The sequence below is a fragment of the Phoca vitulina genome, unplaced genomic scaffold (assembly GCF_004348235.1).
Source record: "Phoca vitulina isolate PV1807 unplaced genomic scaffold, GSC_HSeal_1.0 scaffold21, whole genome shotgun sequence".
NCBI classification, from domain to species: Eukaryota; Metazoa; Chordata; class Mammalia; order Carnivora; family Phocidae; genus Phoca; species Phoca vitulina.
The window spans coordinates 11,086,310-11,106,952 of NW_022589724.1; the positions used below are offsets into that span (position 1 = coordinate 11,086,310).

Here is a 20,643-nt window from a genome sequence, read left to right on the forward strand (position 1 = left end):
CCCCCCCCCCCCCCCCCCCCCCCCCCCCCCCCCCCCGCCCACCACCAAGCTACTCTTGATGTGAGCTAGCTTGGGAAACTGATTTGCAGTCTTTAGAGCTGACTACCACTTAGCAACCAGGTCTGACCTTAGAGAAGAGTTGGCTTTGAGAAGGGTGTTTTTAATTTGATAAAATACAACTATAAGTCCAAACAAATAGTCCATCAACTGACCCATGTCAGTCTTATGTGTTGGACAGTCAAAAAGTTGATGGTTAAAATGTTCTATGGATGGGTCATCCCTTCTATGAAAAAGCCACATTATCTAGAGATGCCCTTTTTGTCTTTATTTTTTATTTTATTTTATTTTTTGTTTTTAAAGCGTTTATTTATTTATTCATGAGAGACAGAGAGAGAGATAAGCAGAGGGAGAAGCAGGCTCCCAAGGAGCAGGGAGCCCGATGCGGGACTCGATCCCAGGACCCTGGGATCATGACCTGAGCCGAAGGCAGACGCTCAACCGTCTGAGCCACCCAGGCGCCCCCCTTTTTGTCTTTAGATAAGAATCCAGGATCAGTGGAGAAATGTCTTAAGTTGGAAATCCATAAACATACAAACCATCCAAATGAATAAGGTAAAACCACTGTTTGATTTAGAAAGCAAGCAAATGACCCGTGTGAATCCCAGGAGTTAGTTGGTTGGCTATCCCAAGTCGTGCAGCCAGCAGGGATAAATCTTTCCTTTTATACTTAAAGTAAAATTATTTGAACTCCTACTGACAAAGTGGAAGATGTCCAGTGCCCACCCCACTATTTTTATGGGCTTTTAACTCAAGTGATGAACTCAAGTGGCAGGGGGTGTGTGGGGGGGGATAGTTCTTCTGGTCACTTCTTGTTCTGATTTCTTATTTTGTCTGACTTCTTCATTTCGCATCCATCTTGCCTGATATTCACCCTGTACCAAGCTTCATACAAGCCCCTTGCCTTCGGTTCTCCAAACAAATGCTGTTTTAAGAGGTTTACAGGTTACCAGAAGTACTTATATCACAACACAGCACAGCAAATGACTCGAAAAGTGTATGTTAAATATTCTCTTTCTTTGGGCCTTATCGGTGATCAGGAATTTCTCATTCACTGACTTCTCCCCACCACCCCAATCTTTCATCTGACTCCATAGATTTTATAAACTTCTGAATTCCCAAAGTGAATTGCCCTTGAGCAGTGTATCAACATTTTTTATCTCAAGAGATAGCCCCAAATTGTCTTCTGAATTTACCAATTTATTAATGTCAATGTATATTCCCATCAACGGAATATAACAATCACTTAATTTTCATCACTCCCTCACCAAAAATAAGTAAAATTTGTGTTTTTATGTATTTACCAATTTCATAGGCAAAATATATTGTCCCAATATTTTCGCTTGCATTTCTTTAATTATGAAGAGTTTGAGCATATTTTCTTAAGTTCCATGGCCAGTTATACTTATTCATCTATAAACTACTAGGTTATTTTTTTTCCTATTGGGTATTTAGTGATTTTCTTCAATTTTCTTATTGATTTGTAAGAACTCTTCACATATTAGAGATAGTAACTCATTGTTATATATGTGGCACATACTTCCCCCTGTTTTTTTCTTCTCTTAGATTTTCAGTGGTACATCTGGTCCCATGGAAATGCCCTTGGGATTGGGATTGTTCCTAAATTTCCAGTGACTTTACCTGTTGCTTGGTGGGAAAGCCCTAAGATCTAGGGCTATTGGTTTGATGGGGGCCAGCCTTTTTGGTGTTGGTTTTGTTTCCTTTGCCCTCCCGTCCCCCCACCTCCTCCTCCTCCTCCTTTTTCTTAGCAAACCTTTATTTTCAGGGGGGACACATTTAACATACGAGGATTACATCCAGCTGATGCTTTTCGATGTTTCTCCTTGCTAGGAGGAAGTGGCAAATTCTCTTTTATAATGGGCCAGTCTTGGCCCTCCTTTGGGTTTGCAAATCACCTCTCTGAGCCACTCACAAGTCTTTTTTTCAACTTCTACTCTTCTCTAAGGTTGGAGGCATGTAGCTACTGATAGACCAGTATTTGCTGGATTTGGATTTCATTTTGCTCAGTTTGAGAAGAGAGAAAGAAGAGGTTTTGTCAAACTGTGTCTAGGCTGACTTCTTTCCCAGAAACTAACCTTTACCTTTGATGTTTCTTTAGTAAGTATATTGTATTTCTTGGGTTCACTGGAGGCCACTGTTGCTCAGAGCACAGTTTAAAGTGGGTCAGCAGCATGGCAGATGCAAAATGAGCAGAAATGTACATTTTGACATAACAAAAGAAATCCTGAGTTCTTCTGCTAAGCAACATTTCCATAGGTTTTTTGTCCTAGATGATATAGGGCCTTTGGGAGCATTTAACATTTACACATCCCAGGTAGATTTTTTATTTCACAGAATTAGTAGCCCTTTCTTTGCTTTGAATGTGCTTCTAAAGCGCATCTAGATGACATGTGGGTGGCTCAGTCAGTTAAGTGTCCGCCTTCAGCTCAGTTCATGATCCCAGGGTCCTGATATCGAGTCTCGCATCGGGCTCCTTGCTCAGTGGGGAGCCTGCTTCTCCCTCTGCCTGCCACTCCCCATGCTTGTGCTCTCTCTCTCTCTCTCTCACAAATGAATAAGTAAAATCTTTTTTTTTTTTTAAGATTTTATTTACTTGACAGAGAGAGACACAGTGAGAGAGGGAACACAAGCAGGGGGAGTGGGAGAGGGAGAAGCAGGCTTCTTGTGGAGCGGGGAGCCCGATGCGGGGCTCGATCCCAGGACCCTGGGATCATGACCTGAGCCGAAGGCAGACGCTTAATGACTGAGCCACCCAGGCGCCCCTGAATAAATAAAATCTTAAAAAAAAATAAAGTGCATCTAGGAGACTAAATGTGCTTCTTTCATAAAATATTCTCAGCTCTAATAATCATTATCATGTTAAGAGATATATGATGTGATATACCCATAAGAATGTGCTGGGTGATGGGCTACCTGGGGGGCTCAGTCGGTTAAGAGTCCAACTCTTGATTTCTGCTCAGGTTATGATCTCAGGGTTGTGCATCAGGATCTGCCCTCGCATGGAGCCTCCTTAAGATTCTCTCTCTCCCCCTTCTTCTGCCCCTCCCACGGGCTCTCTCTCTCTCAAAAAACAAACAAACAAAAAAAGAATGTACTAGGTGGTAAAGCCCGCTTTTCCCATCTCTAGGATTTCTCATACCTTCATGTTCTTATGCTCACCAGGCAGCTGTTAAAAAAGTTTTCCTAGCCTGCCCCCATAGGTTCTGAGTTAGTAGGTAAAGATGGGGCCCAGGAATCTGCCTTTTTGGTAACTGTAGTGGTTCTGATGTCTGTGGTCCTTAGTATTGGCTTTGAGTACAGGGCCAGATTCTGAACCTCGGCAGTATTGACATTTGGGACACGATAAATCTTGTTGCTGGGGTGTTGTTTAGCAATATCTCTGGCCTCACCCAATAGGTATCAGTAGCACCCCCCATTATAAACAATCAAAAATGTCTCCAGACATTTTCAACATGTCCCCTGGGGGGTCAAGTCACCCTTGACTGAGAACCACTGACGGAGGGGGAAATAAATGAGAAAATGCTAATTAAGAACAGTTTTTACTTTCACATGCGGATGTTCATACCCTTGATTTCACTGAACAAATTAAAAAAATATTTCTGAGCACTTGGCATGTACAAGCATTTTATATTAAAAAATGTTTAATCATGGCTACTTCCTTAACATCTTATGAGATGGAAGAAAAGGAAATGTTCTTGTAAATTAATATCTATTGAACATGCGCTTTTCCTAAATTAATATTCCCAGTAGTTTTCTGTAAGATACACCCGAGCTTTAAAATTAATATAACAAAAAATTAATATTAATCAGTATTAAAAGTAATATTAAATTAAAATTAATATTAACATCGGGGCGCCTGTGTGGCACAGTTGGCTAAGCGTCTGACTCTTGGTTTCAGCTCAGGTTGTGATCTCAGGGTTGTGAGATGAGCCCCACGTTGGGCTCTGCGCTTAGTATAGAGTCTGCTTAAGATTCTCTCTCCCTCTCCCTCTGCCCCTCCACCCTGTGCACTCGCTCTCTCGCTCTCAAATAAATAAATCTTTAAAAAAATTAATATTAACATCGACATTGCTTTAGGAAAGATGTAATTCAGCCGGTGTGAATTGCTGTACACTTTAATAATGAAACAAATTTGATTGATAAACTTTACATTTATTCTAATTTAGAAACATAAGAAGAAAGAGTCATGATGCACCTGCCATAATACTGTTTATAAAACCTTACCTCTGCTCTAATTTTAGAATCTTTCCTTGGAGAGTCTGTGGTCCATATAAATAAATAACTCTACCCAAACACACTCATTTCAATGTGAGTTTTCATGTGTTACTAAAATGTTAAAAATAGATCATGATGTAGGGCACCCAGATATTTAACTCCTTAAGTCAGTGACAGGAGGAGCTACAAGGAAGGAAGGAAAGAGGGAGGGAAAGAAGGAAGGGAGGGAGGAAGGGACAGAGGAAGAAAGGAGGAACAAAGGAAGGAAGGAAAAAAAGAATGAAGGGAGGGAGGGAAGGAGGGACGGAAGAAAGGATGGATGGAAGGAAAAGGAAGGGAAGAGAAAGAACAGGAATTGATCAAGGATGAAGCTCTATAATTTCTGACCATGGATCAGTAAATTCTATTGAAATCAAGAGTGGAGACCTACCCGAAGGCTGCTGAAACAATTCCTAAGTGGCAAGAAAAAGAAGCCTATTGACATTCAGGAACCCTGAGGAGGACAACAGACATCTCCATTGTGGACTTGGCCCCTCCCTCCAGTAAAGGTGTGAATAAAGCTCAAGACAGGAAAGATGCCTTTTCTCCGGAGGGTGCTAAATTGTAAACGTGTCATTAGTGTGGACAGGCTTGCTGAGCACTTCCCGATGATACCATTTCTTTGTATGGGAGATCAAGGACCTTTGTGGATTAGTAAAGAAGAACGGGACTGGCAGCTGTCTTTCCTGCTGAGTTTGGCATGCAGAATTGACTCTCCGGAGAGGACCCCAGGACCTTGGCCAGGGGTTCAGAAAGAAGCAGGCCTACCTAGAATGGAAACTCAAACGAGAGCAATGGGGCTCTGACTTGCAAAGCTGGAGGGAGAATAAATAGGAAAACGAAAACCCCCATCATTGCTAGTGGAAAGTTGAATTCAAGAAACCTGGCTTTATATTATTTTCCTCTGCAGAGGTCGAGCAGAGGAAGATAAGCGCTTGCTTTTTAAATATGCTCCTTTCAGTGTGGGGTGTTTTCTGTGTGTGTCCTCTGAGGATTTTGAGACAGTCCCTTTCCAAAGGGTCATTAACATTAGTTAAATATTCATGGTGGGGGAGGGGATTACAGACTGAAATTTCAGACCGCTCCAGAGTGAGGGATGGCCGGCCACCGGCCCAAGGGAGCCGCACCTTGTGTATCAGCTGCCTCCTTCCCCACCGCTAGCTTTGTTAACACGCGCTTGGACACCAGGCGGCCGGCTGCCACAACGGGGAGGGCAGTGTGACGGCTCTGGCTAGCCGGAGAGCCAGAAACAGCCCTGTCCACACCTCGGCCTCTCGGCCATATCGGGGGAGGCCCCAAACACAGGGAGACCCCATCCCTGTCACCAAGACGCACTTCCTAGCCGCTGCCAGCGGTGGTACTTACCCGGGGCCCGTCGTGGTGCTGGGTAAGAAATGGAGGATCGCTCCCTCCTCGCAGCTCCTGGCGTTGCGAGCGCGCACAGGCACCCACACGGTTCCACCTACCCATACACACGTATGTGTACACCAACACACGTCCGCATGTGCACACGCCGACACGCCCACCCGTACGCTGACACAGGTCCTCATCCCCAGACACAGAGCCCTCGCCCCAGTTAGGAAATAACAGGGCTTCACTGGCCCGGTCCCTCTATTCATCCATCTCTCCATCCCTCCAATCTATCCATTCACTCATTTCGTGGTTTCTCGGTTTGGGCTTGGATTCCACCGAAGCCACAGAGAGGTGTGGGTGGATGGGGAGGGCACGTGGAAGCGGAGGGGCGGCCCGCGGGCGCCGGGCGCGGGGAGGGGCGGGGAGGGGGCGGGCTCCGGCGGCCGACAGCCGACGGGCGGCGCTCCCAGCCCTCCAGCTCGCCCCGCGGCCGCGGCTCCAGGCAGACGCGCTCCGCCGGGTCCGGGGCTGCCGCACGCGTTCGCCGGAGCCTGTCGGACGCCCCAACGAGGAGGCAGGGGCCGAGCGGGAGGGGAGCTCGAGGACTGCGTCCCCCCGGATCCCGCGCCCAGAGGTGGGTGGCCCAGGCCGGGGGCGCGGCGACCCCCGACACCGCGTCCCCAAAGCGCCCCCCTGATGTGGGGGCCTCAGGCGTGGGGAAAGGGAGGCCCGGGAGCGGCTGCAGATCTGGGGAGTCCTCGGAAGGATCGCGGACTTTAAAAGGGCTTTTATGGCCTTGCCTAGCGGAGCGTGTGCGGGGAGGGGGCTTGGCTGGAAAGGGCTGTGGCCATGTGGCTTTGAATTCCTAGGTTTGGGGGAGGGCCGAGCCTTTGGCTGCTTTATTCAATACTTATATGTGCTTTTTAAAATGAACTTAGGACCCTTTCCCCTGCTCCCTAACACACACACATACACACACACACACACACACACACACACGGGCTGTACGGGAAAAGCGGGGAATATCTAATGGCCGTGGCCGCCCCTCGGGACCCGGGAGCAGCAGAGGATGGAGCCACCGGTTCCAGCTCCCGAGGAAGACGCGGGTCCTTAAATGGCAGCGCTGGGGCTTTTGGGGGGCTCAGGGGCTGCGCCGGGAGTCCGAGGCCGGGGAGGACCGGCTCCCGACCAGCCGGAGCCTTGCGGACTGGGTCTGCGAACTGCACTCCAGAGACCACGCGGGCCGAGAGGGCAGCCTCTCTGCGCGGGGACGGAGGGGTATGCGCTGAGCCTGGAAGTTTGGCCTGAGGCTGAGACCCCGGCTGCTAGGATCCGCTCTTTTATCCTGGATAAAGCCGAGGGTACGTCTCTTTTGGTCCTTTGTGGGGACAATTTGGGAGTGGAAGCGTGGATCGTGGTGGTGAGCGCTGGGCAAATGGTGCCGGTAATGGGGGGGGGGGGGTGGGGGGTCGGGGCGGGGCCGGGGGGGGGGGGGGGGGGGGGGTGGGGGGGGGGGGGGGTGAGGGGTGGTGGCGTGCCCTCAGGGTCGAGAGCGAGGAGATCCTGGCGGCCCTGAGAAATTCTGGAGAAACGTAGTGGAGGACCGGGACTGAATCGAAGTCCGTGAGTGCTGGGAGCCCGGGAACCCGCGGAGGAAGGCGGGGCGGGTGGGGGGCCCTGAAGGCTGAGGGCCGGCTGTGTGCAGTGGGCAGTGAGGATGAGCAGGACCGGCAGCGGGTTACTGAGCTCGCTGCCCTCAGGGCAGACGCTCGCCAGCCCTGGGGATCCCTCCCTAATCCTCAAAAAGGGGGCGTCAAAAGGAAGTTGACTTGTTTGGAGAGATGGTGGGTGGGTTGTCTCTCCAGACCCGGTAAAGCCAGTTTCCCGCGTGGGGTGGTATTGGTTTGGCGCCGAGAGGCTGTGTGGTCAGACTTTGACAAATCTGTACCCTTCTCTGCAGCAGTTCTAAGTGCAGCGCCAATAATTTGGCAAGCTTCCTTCCCCCCCCACCCCCTTAAATGTATCTACCTTTGAAAAGAGATCGCACACACATAACACACAACTATACATCTCTGTAGAATTCATCTTCGAATCTGCCAACAAGTTCCTCAGGGGAAGCAACCTTCCCTCTTCACGTATTCACTGGCATCTGGAGGCCAACGCCCACCATTGTAACCCAGGAGATTTCTTTCCCTGGTTGTGTTCTAATTAAAGAGAGAGTTCACTTAAGCATCACAATTTTCTTCCTGGAAATGGTCCTAATTTAATTAAACATTCTCTCTCTCTCCCAGCCTGGCAGCATCCCCAACCTTGATCAATAAAATTTCAGAGTAAGCATGTCTAAAAATGATGTATATCTCTGAAGGAGCTTCCTCTGTTTCGTTAAACATACAGCCCTTAAAAATTAAAACTTGCCCTAACATACTTTCTAAACAGCTGTCCACGGCTGGTTTTCTCCTGCCCAGTTTTGACACGGGCTGTTTGCTCCGAGGGCACCTTCTCCTTTGAGTGGGTACCCCATTGGGTTATGTAGGTCCTGCAATTATTTTGGGCTGCCCTAATAAAATCAGGAGCCAAGAAAAATGAAAGTAATCCTCCTTGGGCCTCGCAGTCCCTTCCCTAGCAGACTGCATGCAGTTAGGTGTTGAGATGTTTCTCTGGCAGCGAAGTTCACTTCAGTGTCTCTCTGGGATGCTGAGGTGCTGGTGTGAGAGAGGTGGCCAGGCTCTGAGATGGGACAGACATTTTGAAATATCCATTATCTCATAGTTCTGGCCTGACAGTTGGCACGGCTCCTGGCCTGCAAAGTTCAGGGTCCTGTGGTCAGAGATTATTTCATTTCCATAAGTGGCTCATTCTGACTCAGGAGCCTCAGGATCGCAGGGTAATAAGACGAAGCAGGTTGTCTTAACTTGTTATCAAGTGAGGGGAAAATGATCCACTGGTTGTTTTACTCTAAAACTTTCCATATTTTAGTATGGAATTAACTATTAAATATTACTTTGAGAAATGCTAACACTCTGGACTTTCTGGTTAATTATTAGAATTGTTGTCTAGATAGCATCCTTAGAGATTTGGTTGACTCCGAAAGCATCCATGTCTCGGATTTCTATCACGGGTGTTATTGCAAGTCTCTACTTATTAGGATAATGAGAAATGTTTCAGATAAGAATGAAATCGAATTTGGGTGGAGGTTGTGTTGAGGAATTTAAACAATTGAAACAGGAGCATGTTGAAAGTTACTTCTAAAGACCAAAAGGGTGATGTGTAGTTCCATTCTTTAATTTTATACATTTCTCACTGCTGGTGGAATTGATGATCAATCTTGAATTAGCCTCTGGAATGACTGTTCTTTGATCTTGAGAAACAGGAGTCATCCTTTGTTTAGATTATTGATCAGGGATCCTTCACCAACTATTCGAAACTTGAACCAATTAATTCATGTACTTATTAGGTTCAACAGTTTTAGTAAGTTTTGCTAGGAAACGGCATCATTTTCTTTATACTGTGTAAACTCTACACCCATGGATAGATTTCTCTGTGCAGCTAAAAAAGCTTAAGGTTAGGGATTCCTCACTGGCACCAGCCTTCCCCATCAGCACGTCGCAGTGCCTCCATGATCCATGATGATGAGACCCAGGCTCTTTGCAAGAGAATCCCCTTCTAAGAACATCTATGATTACTGTTCAAGTTTTGGACCTTTGCCCTTCAGACATGTTTTTCAGGAATGTATTATTATAGGAAAGTTGAAATCATCTCTATTCCAATAGGATTTTGCTCAAGGAGAAAATTATAGTTTGCCTATGTGATTTTCAGTAGCACTTGATGAACTAGGATACTTAAGAAATGAAGTACTCTAAGTAATATATGCTTAAACCTAAGTTTAAAAAATTTGTTTCAACTGTTGCTGATACAAGTGTGTTTCTAAGATGTAATGAATGGCTATCTTGCCCTGATTGCCCTTTGCCTTGTGCGTTGACTGTGGTGAATATATTGTCGTCCTTCCATCGACAGGTTAGGACTTTGTGGTCTCTGGGTGATGTCAGCAGAGGGACAAATTATGATTTATAGGAGTGCAGAATAGTCATTGTGGAATCCACTCTGGGACAGCCTCTGGAGATTGGTTTTTGAGAAAACAAATCCCAATACAAATGTCGTTTCTGTTCTTTGCCCCACTCTCTGGAGAGTTGAGTGCCAGAAGAATGAATTAATCATGACCTTAACTTTGCCTACGGCACAGCAAGATGTGCTTTCTCCAGGTTTCAGCCCAGGGTTCTTTTTACCTGTTGAGGGAAATTCTGAGATTGGGGAGGTGCAAGAGAGGACAGACCCTTCGGGAGAAGGGCCTGAGGGCATCCTTGGGCCCACCTACCTCTTCCCTGTGTAGTATTTGTCTCTAAAATCCAGGTGTGCCCATACTTCCGGGCCTTGGGGGGCACATTCGAGTGGGATCAGGGACATGTAACTGGTATTTGTTCCCATCTCCGTGGGAGTCTCAGAGTGACCAAATGGGCCATGCCACTGGAGAAGGGGGCCTGTGGAGGCAGAATGCTGCTCATTTCCTTATCCAGGCAGAAGACAGCGATCGGGGGGAAGGGGGGGTGAGATGATGGAGCCTCCCTCAAGTGGGTTTGAGAAGTTGGGTGTTTTTGTTTGGTCTTGTAAGTCTTGGAGGATACATGTCCTGGTTGAGGGGGTCGTGGTATGAATGCTAGGGGAGCCAGGGGAGCTACAGGAGTCGGTGGGGAATGTACGTCATCGTCCTTTGGCCCCTTCCTTTCCTAGCTCTGTGCAGGGCTTTTCTGGTTGGTTTTGATGCTTACGTGGAGCAGCCAGAGTGAGCAGATCCAGAACCTTGGTGGGACCAAAACACATTAGTGCCTTGATCAAGTTCTCGATAAGATCTTGAGCATGTCACTGAAATGGAATCTTAGTTCCTTCACCTATAAAAATGGGGATACCAAAACCTGCCTATTTGAAAACTTGTGTTTAACGAGATATATATGGAAGCACCTCGCATGTGTTGTGTTTCTCCCCAAATCGGCTGTTCTCCTAAGTTAACAAAGTCTCCTTTCATCTTTTTTTTTTTTAAAGATTTACTTATTTATTTAAATAATCTTTAAACACCCAACGTGGGGCTCGAACTCACAACCCCGAGATCAGGAATCCCATGTTCCACCAACTGAGCCAGCCAGGCATCCCTGGAATCTCCTTTCATCTTTATGGTAGATGCAAATGAATGGTTTTTAAAGTGTAATTTATAAAATCCAGCAATTGTGTAGCAGGTCAGTGGTTCATCCCTCACACTGATCAGATGCAAAAGCCTTGAGCACCGAGATTCTCCAACCCTACCTCACCTACACCCGCTCCCCCCCCCCCAGCCTCCTTTCGACTTGGGGGAGTCTGGCTGACATTCTTCTCTCTTTACCCTCAAAACACTTGCACTCCTGAGACTTTTTCCATTTTTCTTTACTTGCTTCCTCTTTATGCTTTGAGTAAGTCAGAAATGGCTCCTCATTGGGCAAATGGACCCAAATTTTCAGGGCCCTAATCCTGGGCTTTAAGCTCACTCAGTGACCCGTAGTGTGATGGATGTCAATGGGACTTCCCTTCCGTAACTCCTGCAAGATTCTTTGCCAGCTCTAATGAGTTTACTCAGTCACTAAGATGGGAACAGGGATTAATTTATTAAGAGTTGCAGTTCAGGTTCAAATTAAAAAGGCTTTCAGAAGAGCCTGAGAAGCCTGGTTAATCCAGTCCATTTATGTCTTACCATTTAACTTCGCAGATTTGCAGATCTTGCAGGGTGGATGAATTATTAAGTAGCACCATGGTGGGGTGACCACACCAGAAACATTAATTCTGAGTAAATTTGTAAGCGTTACAAATCATTCTTTTATACAAAGACATATAAAAGGTATTCTCCCCCTCTGGTCCAAAGTTCTCCAGCAAATCCTCTGTGCCAGCCAGCCCTGGGGTCTTACTAGGACAAGCCTGGACATTTAAGGAAGTGGGTCGGTTAGAAGAAGTAACCGGGGATTTACAAGCAACATGATTTAAAAAGCAGAATATTGTAGCTCCTGACCCTGTTTGTGATGCCTCTGTAAAGTTTCCTTTTTAGTCACTGTCTGCAGGAGGGAAGTCCCCCCCCTTAAAATGTCCCACAGAGGGGGGACTGTCCAAGTCATGTCCAGTGACCTTCCAGTGTCTCTACTCTAAGTCCTACATTGAAGACCCAACATCCTGGGAATCTGCCTTGTTCACTGGGGGCAGCATACCTCGACATGCAGTCCAGCCTCGCCAGTGTCTATAGAGATATTCCTGGGCTCTGGCACAGACAGTCAGTTATTAATTTTTTCTGGATACTGCCTTTTAAGCCAGCTCTCCTGGTGATCTCAGATAAAGCTTGAGAACTTCTTGTCTGCAGCGGACCCGAGCCCCTCCCCGGCACCCCACGCGTGCAGCACCCCACTCTAACTTAGGAGAGATGGGAATGTGCCCTGGACCAGGTCCCCAGGGATGTTCTGAAATCAGCTGATCCAGCCTGACTTGCCTGCCTCAGGTCTTGACAGTTTTCACTGCTCCGACCCAGAGGTGATTCTGGAAGTGCTTCAAAAGGTCTATGGATTCTGCTTGAGCTTTCTGCCCTGTGGAGCCCCTATACTCCTTACCTGCTCTGTAGGCTTGAAGAGAAATCGAGTCAATACATAAAGATAAATAAATGCTGGTCCAGAAACGTTAACCTCTCTTTGAACTACCCAGCGTGCTTCGCACGTGCTTTGGTGAGGGGGCCTCGAGAAGGTTCTTACAGTGCAAGCTAAACAGTGATGCCGAAGTAGTTTTCCCTGGATTGTCACAGGAGGCTGGGCTGGAGGTTTCTGCATGGAGCTTAGAGCGCCCTGGGTTTGTAAGGTGTAGAGAAATTGCCCAGGACTTCCAGGTTTTTAGTCTTTTGTTAAAAGAGTGTGTGTGAAGAGCTGCCACCCGCACTACACTGAGGACCGTGAAGAGAAGGGGTTCCCCATGGCCAGCCTATCTGTAGCCCATGACCTTCGCACAATGTCCCTAGTGAACCTGTGGGGCCAGGACCAAGCCAGTGTCCCATAGCAGAGACCAGCCCTGCAGACACACTCCCCCTGCCCCCACCACATCCCGTAGCAGAGAAAGCCCGACCCTGGGCAGGGGAGGGGGGGGACACTAGCTGCCTTCCCCCCCCCCCCAGTTAGTTGTCTCAAATGCAGAGCTCTGTGGGGCCTACCTGAGCCGCACACCTGGGTGAAGTGTGTATAGAAGGTTCTAGGAAGGCCAAACCACATTTTCCTGTAGGCGGTTAACTGACTGCTCTCAGCCCCTCTCCCTGACCGGATTGGCTCACGTTATCATGATGTCATTTGCTCAGGGGAATAATGCAGAAACACTTTGTTTGGAGCAGTGCCTCATGTAAATTTTGTGATACAGCCTATATACAGAGAAAGAAACCCATTGTCTAGCCCTCTTTATGTGGGGGGTTGGGGGAGCGCCAAAGGAATACATATTAAGTTTCTAGAAAATTCAAGTACTTCACAACCCTGAATTCAAAAGCTCTCTCTGTATGTGTATTAAAATCAAGGCCCGTGTGCCGTGTGATTCCAAGGCTATATTTAGCCTCGCAAATTAGTATTTTGCATTAGAACATTTTATCCTTGCAAAGGATAGCAGGAATTCTCCTCTGACACAATTCCAAATGGGCAGAATCCATTCATTTGGGGATGAAAGTGATCAAACTGTATTGGAAACTTAGATCATATCCAAGGCACTTGTGATTATCCCTGTTTGGGATCATTTTTCCTTTAGAAAAAATTTCAGATCAGTGTTTAATACAGCACAGAGATGGGCCCCGAGTGTGGGAGGCATTGCTTTTGCATGAAATCACAATGTGTACATTGTTTTTTTAAATATTCTTTTCATCATATGCTTCATTATCAAAACAATTCACAGCCTCCCAAGGATGACAGATGTTATAGTATAACCAGCATAGAGGGGATAAAATAGAAGACGGAGAAGAGAAGAAACCCCTCCCTCTCCAACCACTATTGAGAATGGAATTTAGTTTTCTCTTCTAGGGAATTCCCTGCAATCCCCAGGGACGCCTTGATCTTGAGGTTTCTAGGCTGGTGCTGGGAGGAGCTCAGAGGGAAGGGGAAGGGAATTTTTTGAGTGCCAGATGCTAAACTGGTTGCTTTATCTCCACGATCTTACTTAATCCTAGAATCACCACCATTTTTCTCATGAGGATACTGGTGTGCTGGGAGGCTATGGAATCAGCCAAGGGGTCCCACAGCTGCACAGGGTCCTAGCTCCGCCTGTTTTTCCTACCCAGCTCCCTCCCATTCCTAAACCAGTGCTGTGGGGGCCTTGCTGTTCAGTGTGGTCTGGGGACCTGTAGCTTTGGCATCATTCGGGAGCTCCTTGAAACCGGAGAATCCTGAGCCCCATCTCAGACCTACTGAATCGGAAGCCGCAATTGAACAAAATCCCCAGGAATTTGTATGCACACTAAAGTATGAGAAGCTCCCTTACCCAGCTGGGAGGAGGAAGGTTTGGCAGTTAACACCATGCAAACTAGCCAAGCTTCCAGACTGGAATCAGCAGACTCCGCCCTGAGAGATTGGTCTGTGAGTGGGGAAGGTGCTACTAGAATCTAGTAGGGTGCAGCTAAACAGCCTACAACGCACAGCCCAGCTCCCCCACAATGAAGAATTACCCTGCCCCAAATGTCCAGAGTGCTGCTCTTGAGATACCCGGGTCCAGTTGCCCATATCTAGAATTCACATCCTATATGTGTTTCTGTAGCTTCAGATGAATGCAACTCTCTAGCGAGCGGATCTTAAGTGAGATAATACAAAGTGCAGCGTGGTATGCGAATGTGATTCTTTTTACTGGGACTTGAAAAGTGACAAAGAGCTTAAATTGCAGCCTGAAAGATTTCCATTAGAATTTTGAGAGCATCTGGCTCTCACTAGGCAATGGAAATGCTTCCGAGCCGGTACCGATTGCCCCCCCCCCCGTGCCCCTCCCCCCGGGTCACTCCCTCCCCCAACCCATCCTGCCTGACAACGATGCCTCTCCTTTCATAGTTTTACTCCCCAAACTTGCCCAGGCCTCTGTCCTATTTTTCAGCTCCCACGGAAGCTGTGTTGGTCAGCTCCAACTCACTCACTGCTAAACACCCATCCTCTGTCCCTTCTCTCTCTTTAGATTCTGGCCCTGGACATCTGGAACTCTCTCCCCTCCAGCCCCTCTGGCTCCCTCCTTCCTTTCCTCTCTTCCTTTTGTAAGTGGAACATCAACCCAAATCACGACTGGGAAGTGAAACCAACACGCCTGATGTATATTAAAGGCCGGGGGGGGGGGGAGTTCTGAAGGGAAATTATATCCAACAAAGAGCCCCTGTCATCCACCTTCCATTGTGAGGGTCTCCTCAACATTACTACAAATGTCTCTACCTACTTTCTTGTTTTACTCTGACTCCACTTAGTTTTTCTTGAGCTCTATAATTTGAAAACAGAGTTCTTTCGAGGTTCTATGGTCTTTTCCAGCTTTCTCTCATGGTTGGTGTTGTAACATTCATTTCCCAATACTTTTTAATGACCGTTATCCACAAAGTAGAAGGTTCTTGATAAGCTTTAGAACCGAACTGGATTCATAACTGAGGTATTCCAAGGAAAACAACACCTCTATGCAACTTCTGGGTAGCCACTTTTCATAACCTTTATTATCCCTTGCAAATGAAAGGTGGGGCCACGAACGTGGTGGAGGCGGTGGGGAGCGGCCACCAGGCTGTGCTGAGCATCCAGCTCCAGCCCTGGGAACCAGAGGCCGGGGCAGAACAAGCCAGAGCACTGGGCTTCTGGCCAGGGTAGAACGATCTTCCCCAGGGAAGCCTGTGGTTTTCCAGCAGACCAGCCGATCAGTTCCAGAGGGCTTTAAACTGGAAGGTGGGGACTTCTAGGGAAGAGTGGGAGTCGGAGAACATGAGAGCAGTTGCCATGGAGGATCATCAGTTTTGTCACCAAAAGGGGAGATTTGTCACCTGGTATTTGCTTCCTAGTCATTGTTTTGAGAGAATTGGGAAATCCGTAATAGAAACAATCTTGTCTTTAGCACCTGCCTTAAAGGTGTATAAAACCTTCGAGGCCTTTGTCCCCTGAGGTACCACTCCTCCCTCCAACCCACGCACTCTAGGTGCATTGGCACGGCTCAGGAACTCCTCAAGGGTCCTCTTGGGCTTGATAATGTGGGCCATCTCTTGCAAGTTCCACTGAACTCTTTCTGCCACAAATGATACCTTTCAAAATTGGCCTGGAAAAATGCAAGCAAAAATTATTACACAATCGACTACTGCAAATACTTGGACAAATACAAAGTAACAATTACTGGGGCTTTATGAAGAATGGATCCAAACCAAGGACAGAGTTTATATGAACAGAGGAAGACATAATACAGTATGTGTACAATTGAATAAAACCTTGAACCTTTAACATGGGTTTATTTTCAACCACAAAGTGTGATTGAGCTTTTTTCAGAAGAGCGTAACATTGGAAAAGTTCAAATTTTTTTATTTCTTTTCTGAGTTCAGGCTTCCCTAAGAGCAGATACTCTGAGAGCAAAGTAGATGTAAGCTGCTTCTGATAATGACTATTTTTTGAAAGTTGGGCCCTCTTTCAAGTGCCATATACGTATTTTTATCTTTGACCTTTGTAACATTCGGTTGGGGAAAATACCATTATTATTCGTTGTTGTTACAGATGAAGAAACTGAGACACTGTGGTTTAGGACAGGAGCATATAGCTAGTGGTAAAGCTGGATTTGAATCCCTGTAGTCTGGCTCTTATAGTCTCTTAATCATTACCCTCTTTATTCTGCCTACTTAGTGCTTACTACAAGCTAAGCTAGCCCTCTCCTTTTACTGTGGTTGAAGTTATGAATCTCAGTCCATAAGCAAAGGCTTGCAAAAAAAAAAAAATACATTTTAAAATTTACATAAATTAACTTAATTTTGTCTTCAGGCCCTCAACCTGTCCAGCTAACAGAACATTTAACCCCAGTCCTTTGGGGGATATTCCCACCCTGTGATTATATCCAAGATTTAAGGCTTTAGAAGGTGCTAGGTTGTGGGAAGGAGGCCATCCCGACACCTGTCTGCACTGGCTTTAGCTGTGATTTCCAGTCACATGTCTACATCACTTTTGACTGTTTCTATCCACGTGGTCAAGTTTGAAGCTGCTAGTCCATGCAGGGCACACAGGGATCCTTGACAAATCTGTGAACTTGAAGCCTGGAGTCTCCTCTATAAGTCTTGCCGGTTCCCCTAGGAACTTCCAGGGAACAGAGCAAAACACCCAGGGGTGGAGGGAGAAAGGACCGTTTCTAAAATGCCTTGCATAATCTTGTTGATGGCTTAGATTTTTACAAAAGCCAGGAAGAACTTTGACTCCTTGACACCACATCCCCAAAGCAAGCATTTAAATTAAAAGCCTGGTTGCCTGCCTAAGGAGGAGAGAAAGTAAAAGGAGAAGGCATTTATTAAGGTCTCAGAAATGTTCGTGGAGTAGAATGGTGGTTGCCAGGAGCTGGGGGAAGGGGAGAATAAGGAGTCAGTGTTTAATAGGTGGAGTTTCAGTTTTGCAAGATGAGTAGGGTTCTGTGGACGGATAGTGGTGATGGTTGCACAGCAGTCGTGAACATACTTAGTGTCACAGAACTGTACACTTAAAAATGGTTAAGATGGTACATTTTAGGTTATATATATTTTACCACAATAAAAAAGCATAGTCATCAATGCAGAAGTTTTATTTCCTTTGTATAAACTTTGACTCATTAAAAAATAGTAAAACCAACTATAGAGAACAAACTGACGGTCACCAGAGGGAGGGTGGGGGGATGGGTGAAGTAGGTGATGGGGATGAAGGAGGGCACATGTTGTGAGGAGCACCGAGTGATGTATGGAAGTATTGAATCACTGTATTGTACACCTGAAACTAATACAACACCGTATGTGAACTATACTGGAATTAAAATAAAAGCCTAATTTAAAAATAGTAAAAAGATAAATCCAAATGACAGAAATAAAGAATTTGTCACCCTCCAAAAAGAAGCTCATGAGAAATTTTTGAATGCCAAAGGAGAAAAGTAGAGTTGAATCCTCCATTGGTGGATGTGTTTACTTTCCTTGGGGAAGTGCCCGGTCTCGTCTGACCCCTGAGACCAGCCTGGGTCTTGAACACAGAGGCTAAACACCCAGGAGTGAATTGGCCCAGAGAGTGCTTGAGGGCCCAAGGGGTCCATTCCCTCGAAGCGCACTTAGTGGGACAAGTCTGGGAGGTTAATGGTGGCCTCATTGGAGGCCACAGGGCTCTGATTGGAAGAGAAGGACATGAGTCAAGCTACGTTTTCCCTGTCCAGGCAGCCCTCTGTCCCTGGGAGGAGGGCAGCTCCTTAATCGCCACCCCTCTGTCATCAAAGGAATCCCAAGCTGTCACATTTCTGAATATTGTTTCCTTTGCAGATGAACTCTGGCTTGTCCCATTTCCAGGGTGGAAACTACCTTTCCCCTTTTTGTTTTTGCCACGATGGCTCCATAACAAGGGAGATGATATATGCCCAGACTTGCCTTCTGGCATTTGCACCCTTACACCGGCCCAGCCTCTGGGACAGGAAGAGGTGCCCATCGAGGTCTCAAAGACATTCCTCCTTGGAGTTTGCTGTCGGTTCGTGCTTCCACGGTTGTCCGAAAGGGGGCATTCTGAGAGTGATCTGCGTGTCGCCAGGCTGTGGAAACACAGGGGTGGCAGCCCTGAATGGCTCGTCCTTGTCAGGGGACTTCCAGGCCACACTGGCAGGATGACTCCCTGGTGGGGGTGGGGGGCAGCTCCCTGACACCTGAGCCAGCGGCCAGACTTCTGCCCTCCAGCAGCCCCAACAAGCATGTCGAGGCATTTCTGTGACGGGCACTCCTCTTGCCCTTGTTTGTTTTTAATTTTAATTGTGGTAAAGTGCATAGAACATAAACTGTACCATCTTAACCGTTTTTAATGTACAATTTAGTGGCATTAAGTAGATGCTCATTGTCGTGATATCACCATTCACGGAACTTTTTCTTTCATCTTGTAAAGTTGAAACATTAAACATGAACCCCATTTTCTTCTCCCTTTCTAGCCCTTGGCAGCCATGTTCTACTTTCTGGCTCTATTAGTTTGCCTATTCTAGGTACCTCGTTTAAGTGGAATCATTCAGTCTTTGTCCTTTTTTTTTTGACTAGCTGTTTCACTTAACAAGGTTCATCCATGTCATAGCATGTGTCAGAATTTCTTTCTTCTTTAATATTCATGAGTCATATTCCTTTGCATAGACACCACGCTTTGTGTATCCATTTACCCCTTGAGGGACACTTGGGCTGCTTCCTCCTTTTGTCTCTCCATTGTTTTTGAGAGGTGTGATCCATCTGTGAGGTCCTCAGGAAATCAAAAGAAATCCCCAGTGCCTGCTTTCAAGGGGTTTACTATCTCTAGCAAGTGCCAAAGCACAAACACGGGAAAGAGTCAATCACGGTGTAGAAAGTTGTAGAAGAGGAGACTTCTGTTCAAGATGTGTCACGAGAGCACGGGTGTGGATTTGCAAAATGGACGGGTTGGAGAGAGCATGCTTCACAGCAAGGACTCCAGGGTTCCAAGTCCAAGCTCAAATCGGGCTTGGTCACTTGCTAACCATGTTGCCTGGGGGCAAGGTTCAACTGTGGAAGCTTTGTAAGCTTCAGTTTCCTGAGATGTAAAATGGGGATAACAGTACTTTCCCCACAGAGTTCTTGGGGGATTAAACAAGAAAATGTGGGGCACCTGGGTGGCTCAGTCATTAAGCGTCTGCCTTCGGCTCAGGTCATGGTCCCAGGGTCCTGGGATGGAGCCCTGCATCGGGCTCCCTGCTCCACGGGAAGCCTGCTTCTCCCTCTCCCACTCCCCCTGCTTGTGTTCCCTCTCTCGCTGTGTCTCTCTCTGTCAAATGTATAAATAAAAAACCTTGAAAAAAACAAAAAACAAAACAAGAAAATGTAGATAAAGAGCTTAACAGAGAGCCTGGCCCCTGGTTAGCATTGTAGTTTTAGCACGACAGTAATGGATTTCGGAGACTCATTATCAAGTGGAGAAAAAACTCTTCATTTGTTTTTATCAGATAGTTGATAATGAAAGTAAATATGGCCTGGCTTTCTTATCTGTGGGAAGATATAGAATGAGGAAGGAGAATGACTGTTAATAGATAACCTTCATCTAATTGACAAGGGAGTTGGCTTGGATTAGAGAGAATAGGATGCCAGGTTCCAATCTCTTGGTAACAGTGGGTCTTGATGACATTGCCCGGGTGGATAGCGCTTTCATGGCTGTTCTCGCAACTGAAGATTTCATATTTAGATTACTTTAATCTCAAGTGTTGAAACACTCTCATTTTTCGAGTAATAATTCAGGAAACTTTTTAAGGTTAAAGTAAAATGGAATCGTTTTGCTGAGTGAAGTGTTTTTTCCTATTAAAGGGTGCCCTTTAAGTAGTCTAGAATGTAGGTCTAACACACATCATCTGGATGGTGCATTGCTTATTCTATTCCTGTTTGTCTGCTTGGTATTTCCTACCCAGGAGTTCATTGACTTCAAGGCAATTGAATCCATTATTAGCCGGGAGAAAAAACATCTCCGTCTCCCTTGCCCCAACAATGGATTTTTTAAATGCATTGTACACAGTCCTCTGAAGGAAAAAAAAAAAAAGAAAAAGACATTCGAGGGGGATGGGTATGAATGTAGGGATTTCCTCCCTCCACCCTAACTGTTGCTAAACTGTAAGTTAATATTGTGAGAGAGAAAAAAATATCAAGGTCTCAACTTTCCTTGACATATTGTTTTGTATTTTTGTTTATTAGTAATAATGAAGACA

General features: G+C 46.4%; 1 protein-coding gene across 10 annotated transcripts in view; it reads left to right on the plus strand.

Annotated features, from left to right (window-relative positions):
* PALM2AKAP2 (PALM2 and AKAP2 fusion) overlaps positions 1–20,643 on the plus strand; it is a 448,663-nt gene that overhangs the window by 334,618 nt on the left and 93,402 nt on the right. The window contains exon 1 of one of the 10 annotated variants that reach the window (XM_032418285.1): positions 6,177–6,319. The exons of the other annotated variants lie outside the window; for them this stretch is intronic. The gene's annotated coding sequence lies outside the window, so the exon portion shown is untranslated. Of the gene's footprint in view, positions 1–6,176; positions 6,320–20,643 lie in introns of those variants that run through there. 10 annotated transcript variants of the gene reach the window in all.